Here is a 9,593-nt window from a genome sequence, read left to right on the forward strand (position 1 = left end):
GGGAGGAGTGGACACATTTGGCAAGGCACTACTGGGTGCTGCATCTCTAACCTCCACTTTACCTGGCAGGTGCTTCTGGGACTTTTCTCCCAGCTGCTCCATTTTTCATCAGTGACAATCAAAAGGAAGATGACATGACATCTGTGTGCAGACATCCCCAGTGAATCACAAGGACGTGTGGCGCAGGCTCTTGTGTTGCAGCAATTGTAGTTGAAGCAACCACCACGCTAATGTCAGTCACAGCAACCTTTTCATCAACTCCAGGCTTGTGATTTGATTCTTTCCAATGTTTCTCTCCAAAGAAACCTTTTCCTTAGCAAGCAATTACTTGGATAACAAGGGAGGTCTCTTCTGTTTCCCGGAAAGACACAGGAAAATGTGAGCAGAGGAGACAAAGCCATACAACAAGGCACCACTAGGAGTTGAACCCAGGATCTCCTGTTTACTAGACAGGTGCTTTAAGCCAGCTAAGCTATGGTGCCTGCCTCAAGAAAATACTTGCAACTGTTCCATTTGATGGTCCAGGACAACACCTGCAAATTCCAAACTACAGACATTCCCCATTTCCCTCAAGACTTGCAAGGAAGAACTGTCAGGCCAAGCCAGGATCTCCTGGTTACTAGGAAGACACTTCAGCAAACTCTTCCCAAAGATCACTATCCAGAGACCTTTAAGCAGCCACTGCAGATGTTCACTGACAAAGAGATGCCAAAATGGAGTTCTCCACTGCCTGCAGCCATCACGCTACCAGGAGTTCTGTGCACAGAGATGCCCCTGCTGGTGGGAAAGGTTTTGGTAGAGACTCTTCTGACACCACCCGTTCTCATATAGTGTTTAGCACTTTGTGTTGTGGCTTCAGCATCCACAGATGCCAGTTCAATTGGGGGACATTTTTCCTGTCTCCACATTTGTCTAATGGCTCCTTTCAACACTTGTCACCAAAAATACCTGTTTCTTTTGCAAGCGATGTACAGCTAGGCAAAGGCAGTCTTCTCCATTTCCTCAAAAATCACCAAGCTGTGGGGAGAGGAGACACATTCAGCCAAGCTGGATGCTGAATCTCCTCTTTATTCAGCAGGTGTCTGTGAAGGACACAAATCTCCACTGTGTAGAGGTCAAGAATAGGAGTTTATTACACACAGTGATGGCGGAGTGGGCTTATTAGGCTCAGAGACACTGTTAATTAATTAATTACAATAGAATATATAGATTTTCCACGGGCGGGGGAAAGTGACAGGCTAGGCAGTTCCACACCCCAGGATAGGTTTTGCAGCAAGTCAAGATAGCACAGTAGCCAATGGTTAACAGGTCACATAATGTCTCCACCCATGGTCTCAAGTTAGCAAGTTAACATTTCATTAATACTTTGATATGTTATTAGTATAAAATATATATGTTGAATTCTGATTTGAGGTCCATAGGAATGGAGCAACTCCTTTGATTGTCCAACAGGTACATTCCTAGGGGTTAAAGCAAAGAAACAGTGAAAGTATATGGCAATAAAGATTGTTTTTGGGTGTCTAACAGCAGGATTGGTCCCTGGGAAGGGAGGTGGAAGGATGCCATATCTTATACTGACGTGCCAACTTTTCATAAACTCAAGGTTCGCTCTGTGGGAAAAATGTCTCCCTACAGAAGAGACTAACACAATAGGAACAGGGATTTTTTGCTCAATCTGCAACTCTGAATAAGACACAATGATTTAGTTCTTAGCTCCAACACCTGGCAATTTGCTGACCAGGCCTATCTTAGCAAGCAAGGCTTTCTGTTTATCCAGCTTTCTCTTAACTGATCACTATTTGCTAGGCTTCTGGTTCCTTGAACATACTCTGGACTTCGGGTCTGGAAAAGAGGTGGCACAATCGATAGACCAGGTTGTTATATAAAATGCACATGGATTTTAACCTTTCACATCCAGTAATGGCAAAGTTCTTGGTTCAGGCTTGTAGCAGTGATGGAATAAACTGCAGGTTCAAATCAAGTCTCTGGAGTACATCCCCCACTGGGATGGGTCATTCAGTCATTTGTACAGAGCTTCAGTTTGTAGCAAAGTCCCTCCAGAGGTATGAAGCAGGATTGAAGACAAGATGGAGACGAGGCATCAGCCTTTTATAGTCTCTTGCCATGTGGTCTTTGCTTTCTTTGTCCCAAGGACACTCTATCCAGCACGTGGGACAGAAAAACCTTAGAGTTCTCTCCATAGGCAGGTCCCTGCATAGCTTGCTGAGTCACAAGGTGTATCTGCCTTCTCTCAATGGGTCGATTGTATAGCTGATGGTCCTTAATGGGCCATCAAGCAGGCTAGGCAGAACTGAACCAACTTGTCCGGGGTGTTCCACGGAAGCAGAGCACAAGTTTGAAATACAGGCAGCATAGAGCCAATATTAATAACGTCAACTACAAAAATGATACACATCTAGAGATAGCATCATTATAATCAGCCAATCAGAACCTCTCCATAGATTCCTTACACGACAACCTTTCTACAATATTGGCTGCAAATATAGAACAGTGGTCGCAATGGTGATCTATACAGTTACAGATTATGTCAATAACATCACAGGAGCTGACACGGCATCAGTGAGACTGATACTGGAATACTGCCTCCACTTTTGGTGTCCTCATTTGAAAAAGATGTTGTGAAATTGGAGCTGGGGCAGCAAAGAGCCACCAAATGTTCTGAGGGCTGGAGAAAAATGCCTTCTAGTGAGCTATTGAAAGAGCTCAACCTGTTTAGCTTATCAAAAGAAGATTGAAAGGTGAGCAGAGAAAGGCATAACAAGACCCAATGGCTGGAAGGTGAAAAGAGACAAATTCATATTACAAATGTTCAACAGTGAGGATGATTCATCACAGGAACAAGCTACCAAGGAAAGTGGTGGATTCTCCATCTCCTGATGTCATTTCATGAAGACTAGATGCCTTTCTGGAATGTGTTTGCCCCAAAAGTAGCTATTGTGTCATACAGGAGGCCTGTGATATGCAGGGGGTCAGATTAGATGCTCTAATGGTCTCTTCTGGCCATAAAGTCGACTAATTTCTGAAAAACTGAGTGTAGCATTGGGAGCAGCGTCTGATGTTTCCCTGTCTAGCCGGCTTGCTGCCTAGAACGAACGCTCCTTGAGTGGGGTGATCCACAGGGAGTAGCTCAAACCTGCAAAGTGCCTGGCCAGGGGCAGGACATTAGCACAGCGAGGGAGGGGTGTGGCAGTGACATCACAAAGGCCTTTGGCAGGACCTCAGACTATTGGTCAAAGACTATTGGTGGGGAGGTGGTGACCTCACAGAGAGATGCTGACATCAGCCAGGCAGGACAGGGGCGAGGGACCAGGGAAACCTCAGAGACCCCTGTGGCTTTGCTTCAGCAAGTCTCCTTCTCCAGGTCTCTCTTTGAGGACTGAGGGAGTATTCGGGTTCACGGACGTGAGCGCCAGGAGGAACCTTTCGAGTTTTCTCCTTCCCTTTTAGTGATTTTACTGGAAAACAGCCGTCCCTGTTTAGAAGGTAAGAGCCTGCTGGAGGTTTGAAACCTGTTCAGTCTGATCCATCTGGTGAGAGTTGAATTCTAGAGATGGAAGACACGAGCTTAAGGAGGCAGAATTTTATTGCACACTTGGGATTTTGTCCCTTAGAATCACTGGGGACATTGGGGTTTGTCCTTTTTGTTTCCTCCATCCCTCCCTCCCTCCTTTCTCTTCGTCTCTTGCTTCTTTTGTCCTTTCTCCTGTTCCCCTCCCAACATCAGGGGTTTTTTCTCCTGCTGATAACAGCTCATGGTAACTGATCACTCTCGTTATAGTGTGTATGGCAACACCCATTTTTTTCATGTTCTCTGTGTGTATATATATATTCCTACCTCATGGTGGGTGGAGGCAGGGCCAGCTCTAGGTTTTTTGCCACCCAAAGAAAAAAAAAATTTGGCTGCCCCCACCCCAGCCCTGGGCTCCCCCCATAACCCTTGCTGCCCGAGCCCTGGGCTCTGACCTCCCCACCCGCACCCCCTGCCGCCCCAGCTCTGGGCCTCCCCCCCACCCGCACCCCCCTGCCGCCCCAGCTCTGGGCTCTGCTGCCCCCACCTGCACCCCCCTGCCGCCCCAGCTTTGGGCCTCCCCCCCACCTGCAGCCCCCTGCCGCCCCAGCCCTGGGCTGCCCCTTCCGCACCAGTGCTCCCCGACACACACACCCTCTGCTGCCCCAGCCCTGGGCTCCCCCTTCCCCACCAGTGCTCCCCCACACACACACCCTCTGCTGCCCCAGCTCTGGGCTCCCCCTTCCCCACCAGTGCTCCCCCACACACACACCCTCTGCTGCCCCAGCCCTGGGCTCCCCACACACACCTGCACCCTCCTTCCGCCCCAGCCCTGGGTCACTGGTAACTTGCTCCCAGGGTGGGTCATTCAGCAGGAATTTTGGATGTGCACAGAACACAGACAGGACTGGTTCCCATATGGTTACAGAGCTGCAGGAAAGTGGAACAATTTTCAGCTTGTGTGATTTGAGGAGATCTGGATGCATATTATAAGACTGTCCTGCATAAATGAGGAAAAGCCGAGGTGCCTTTATTATTCTTTGTTTCAATGGGGAATTTGCCAATGCAATATCACTGTCTTCCTTTTAAACAAACAAAACTAGGAAAAAAATGGCAATGGCTGTTGAAAATAGCAATTCCAGTCCTAAAAACCCCTGGGAAGCATTTCTTGCTCAATTTTATCTAGTAGGATGTCCCTGGAACAATGGGATCGAGAAACCTGCATCACTGAAAGTGCAGCCATGGAGACACCACACACCAGCCTTGCCTAGCAGGGGCAGGGGGGCGAGAAGGGACGTCATCCGAGCTCCCTGCATCCAGGTCACTTTCCTCAGCCGGGCTGTGTCAGGGGAGGGCAGAGAGCAGCAGCTTCTGATGCTCCCCTCACAGCCCAGCCCAGGTGGGGAAAGTGACCAGGACGCAGGGGGCACATAGTGTTGCTCCTCGCTCCCCCCAGGCTCTGTGGGGCCACGGAGGAGCACTGGGGCAGAGGAGAGCAGTGAGCACCTTTGCACGGCCACACGGTGCCCTTTGACCCCCTGGAGCCCTGGGCGGCTGCCGGGAGCCCCACCCCTAAGGCCGGCCGGGCTCCCCAGCACGAACAGCAGAGACACAGGGAGACTGGCCACACACTGAGCAGAGGTAGCCTGGGCGGCTCGTAATGGAGGCTCGGGGGGGCTCAGCCTCCCCAAACCTTGCGTTGCCAAGGGGACAGTGGGGCCCATGACTAGGGGCCCTGGGCAAATTAGCCCCCCCGGGAAAGTCTCCCCCATGTCAGCACCAGGGCTGGAGGAGCTCCCACTCCCTGCTACGGCCCGGGGGCTGCAGCAGGGGCACAGAGCTTATCTGGTCTCGGGGCCGCAGCGGGGCCGGGGTAAAGGAGTGACAGGGTGGGGCCAGTGGGGGAAGGGGTGGAACAGAGGTGACAGTGGGTGGGGCCGTGGGTGGAAGGTGTGGAAGGGGGCGGAGCCACACACAGAAGTCGGGGGGGCCATGGTTCCGGTGCTGGGGCCCCCGCACTTGTTCTCCCTTTCCCTGGGCTTTGGCATCACTCGCCCCTGCTTAGCGAGTAGGGGTCAGTGGTCCCCAAAACGTGGGGCATGACTCCTAGGGGGACACAGAGGAAGATTGATGGGGGCACCACAGGGCCTGAGCCAGCCCCCATGGAGGGCAGGGAGGGAGCCCCACTCAGCCCCACTCTGTCCAGCTCTTCCCCAACCCCACCCTCAGCCTGGGCCCCTGGCTCCCAGCCCGGCCTCGACCCCCTTACCCCTGTCCACACCCCTCTCCCCAGCAAGCACCGGCCCCACTCCCAGCCCCGGTTCTCGACCGCGGCTTCCGAGGGGCCACAGCCATGGACACGAGGGCGCAGTGTGAAATGTTTGGGGACCACTGGGTTAGGGTGACGTCCTCAATCACTGCTCTGCCGTCCAATGAAAGCGATTCCTCCCCCACCCACCCCTCCGTCAGGACGGCCTAGGTACGTTCCGCTGCCCTTCACTCGTACAGGGAGGAGAATAACATTTCATTCCACTCAATGCTAAAGTGATTTGCAACCCACCACCATCCCAAACTGGTCATTTTGGGGAAGCGGCCCCATCATGCTGCATAGCTAGGCAGAGTAGGGGTGTCTATGCAAACACGGCCTGTTCCTGAAGTCTTCCCCCAGCTCCTCACTAGATGTGAGGGGGGAGCTCATTCAGCTCCTGCTTATGCTTAGTATTGGGAAACTCCTTAGTGTCCCTATCTCTGCCAGCCTTAGATTTCTTGTCCTGTCTTTTTTTTTTACAGCTCAGATGAGGTGGCCAAGTGGTTAAGGTGAAGGACTGCTAATCCATTGTGCTCTGCACGTATGTGTTTGAATCCCATCCTCATCGGAGGCATTTAGTCTTCACTCTCCTTTACAGACAACCATCTCCCCTTTGGTACAATGAGATCAAACAATGTTGCCTCTTGCAAATGTGGAGGCCAAGAATTAATTAATAAAGGTTTGAAGGGATCTTAATGTATGTTAGCTAATATAGCAGAAGTTAAGATGTGACCCTGCATGCTGTGAGATATGTGGTACAGAGAGAATTGTGTGAAGAGTCGTTACGACCTTGTGAATTGCAGTCTTGTTTTCTGTTCTAGTATTGCAGACAAATGAGATAGCGAATAGGCTTATGTATAAACAAATGCAAATGTTTACTTTTACTGTCTCCAGGTTTGCTAGCCACTGTCTGTAAAAAAGGTATAAAAATTTTGTGAGTGTGTTGAGGTAGGTAGGAGCAGATCATTATTATCCCTACTCGAAAGAGGGAGAAGCTAAGGCTGAGAAAGGAGAATTGACTTCTCTTAGGTCACATGGCCAGTCAGTGGCAGAGTTGGGAATAGGACCCAAGAGCCCTGATTTTCAATATACCTGCCCCTGGAAATTTCCACTACATGCATCCGACGAAGTGGGTATTCACCCACGAAAGCTCATGCTCCAAAACATCTGCTAGTCTATAAGGTGTCACAGGACTCTTTGCTGCTTTTACAAACTAATCATCAGATCTTGAATTTCAGACATTGAATGACCTGAATAAAGTGCTCTGTGATGAACTCCAGACCAACAACAGTGCACAGGAATTACCGGTATTCAGCAAGTATTTGAGGAGAACTGCAATGTTAGAGAGAATCATGAACTGCTCAGAGACAATTAATGCAGAGAACAGCAAAATTCATCAAACAAAAGCTTATGCTCAAATAAATTTGTTAGTCTCTAAGGTGCCACATGTTCTCCTTGTTCTTTTTGCAGATAAATTAATGGAAGTTATGTCCATTAATGGCTATTAGCCAGGATGGGTAAGGAATGGTGTCCCTAGCCTCTGTTTGTCAGAGGGTGGAGATGGCTGTCAGGAGAGAGATCACTTGATCGTTACCTGTTAGGTTCACTCCCTCTGGGGCACCTGGCATTGGCCACTGTTGGCAGATAGGATATGGGGTTGGATGGACCTTTGGTCTGACCCAGTGTGGCCATTCTTATGTTCTTATGAAGGGAGGGGCAGAGCCCTGGGGCAGAGTTTCTGTAGTGTAGTGATTATCACATTTCCCTAACATGCAAAAGGTTCTTGGTTTGAAACCAGGCAGAAACCTGATGGCTTCCTTTTCTCAGCTCCTAGTGGCCTGTCCCTGCTCTTGTAGGAACAGCAGTGATTTCTATGCTAAGTAGGTCTGTTATACTTCCCCTGCTCCCACTTTTGTCTCCTCTCCCTCTCTGAATACCTGTGAAGTGGCTTTCCCCCTCCCGCTCCCGCTCCCGCTCCCGCTCCCTCCTGCAATGCTTGTGGGATGAATGGGCTGGTTGAAGAGCAGAAGATCTCCCAGGCAGACAAGGTGTCTGGGACTCTCATTAGGCAGCAATCACACACCCAGAGCATGAACACTGCCCAAGGTGGAGTGTGACCCACCAGATGCAGCCAAGTCATCTCCAGTCACAGGCCATGAGGAGCAGGTCCTTAAAAGGGGAAGGGGCCCTGTGCTCAGGAGTCACTCACAAGCTTGTACCTCCAGTGAATGCCCTTCGCCCCGACCGCCTGGCCAGTGGTTCGCTGCGTTACATTCCATCGCGCCTCGGGAAGACTTACCTCCATCGCACCGTCCATCTCGGCGCTGGGGGACACTTACCTTGCAGAATCCTGACATCTCCAGTGCCGAGCCAGTCCTGGGAGCATGAGTATGGGAGTGTGAGTGTGACACCTCCGCCTTCTTTTGAGCTTAGCTGTCAGTATAACAAACGTGCTGCTTTCTGCCAAACTCTGGTGGGTCATTAGTCCTCCCTACGCTGACTAGCTGGCCCTATTTTGGGTACACCTGTGATAACCCCAACCCCTGCAGGACAGAGGGTGGGGAAATGAGCTGAGAAAGAGCCTTGGCCTCAGCAGGGGAAAGCTAGAGGATCTGGGCCAGTCACCTTTTGGAGGCTTGTGGCTTGGTCTCCTCTGCCCTGGGAGGTTGGCCGGTGGAGGCCGGCTCTTCCTGCTGGCCTCCTCTGCGTGACTTGCCAAAGGAGGAAGTGAGGCAGGAATGGGGGAAAAGAGGAAAGTCGAGCTGAGGAAGGCAGGGCAGAAGCTAAGCACCTCAGTGCGGCTAAGTGGGGTTAGTAGAGCGTCACCATTAGTTCTGCAAAGCTGGGGGAGGTGCGGTTGGCTGCTGGGAGGCAGAATCCTGTGCCTGCCTCTTGGCTTCCCAGGGGTGGCTACTTGCAGCCCAGGAGAGGAAGGGGGGTTCTGGTGAAAGGACGACAAGCAAAGCTCTGGGAGGAGATTTGGGTGTGGGGTGCAGGCTCTGTGCTGGGGGAGGGGGTTGGGGTGCAGCGGGGGTGGTGCTTACCCCGGGCACTGCAGCTCCCAAAGTGACCGGTACACACAACCCTCCGGCAGCAGCTCCTAGGTGGGTGGGGCCAGGGGGTCTCTGTGCGCCGCTGCCTGCAGGCGCTGACCCCAGAGCTCCCATCGGCTGCAGTTCCTGGCCAATGGGAGCTGCAGAGTTGGTGCTCGGGGCAGGGGCAGCACATGGAGACACTCCCCCCGCCCCAGGGGATGCTGGGACATGCCAGCCACTTCTGGGAGCGGCACGGAGGGACGGAGGCAGAGTGGGCAGGGAGCCACCTTAGTGCTGCTGGCACATCTCTGCACACCCGTTGTGGGGGGAGGGGAGCAGAGGGCTCCATGTGCTGCCTGGGGTAGGGGCAGAGCACGGAGCTGCCTCCCCTCCCGGGTCTATTCCAGGAGTGGGTGGGTGGGGTCTTTTGGCCTGCAAGGTGCTGCAGGTCGGACTAGATGATCACACTGGTCCCTTCTGACCTTAAAGGCTCTGAGTCTAAAAGGGAGAGGGAAGTAAAGGAAAAAAACAACAGCCAAACATTGTAATGCCAGTGTTAAACCAATGCTCTGGGTGTTTAATGACCTGCAGGACATTGATTCTCTCATTCCATTGATAAACTGATACAATGTGACTGAAATTAAACTAATTCCCAGCTGAGAAAAAGATCACCTCACTGCATTGGCTGGGAATCAAACCCAAGTCAATTGTTTAGAAGTAG

The 9,593-nt window shown here is 51.6% G+C and overlaps 1 non-coding gene across 1 annotated transcript; it reads right to left on the minus strand.

Annotated features, from left to right (window-relative positions):
- Positions 1–407: 407 nt before the first annotated feature.
- TRNAT-AGU lies at positions 408–482 on the minus strand. Its single transcript has one exon. It is a non-coding gene; the product is annotated as a tRNA-Thr (tRNA).
- Between the last annotated feature and the right edge of the window lie 9,111 nt (positions 483–9,593).

The sequence above is a fragment of the Mauremys mutica genome, unplaced genomic scaffold (assembly GCF_020497125.1).
Source record: "Mauremys mutica isolate MM-2020 ecotype Southern unplaced genomic scaffold, ASM2049712v1 001638F_np12_obj, whole genome shotgun sequence".
Lineage (NCBI taxonomy): Eukaryota > Metazoa > Chordata > Testudines > Geoemydidae > Mauremys > Mauremys mutica.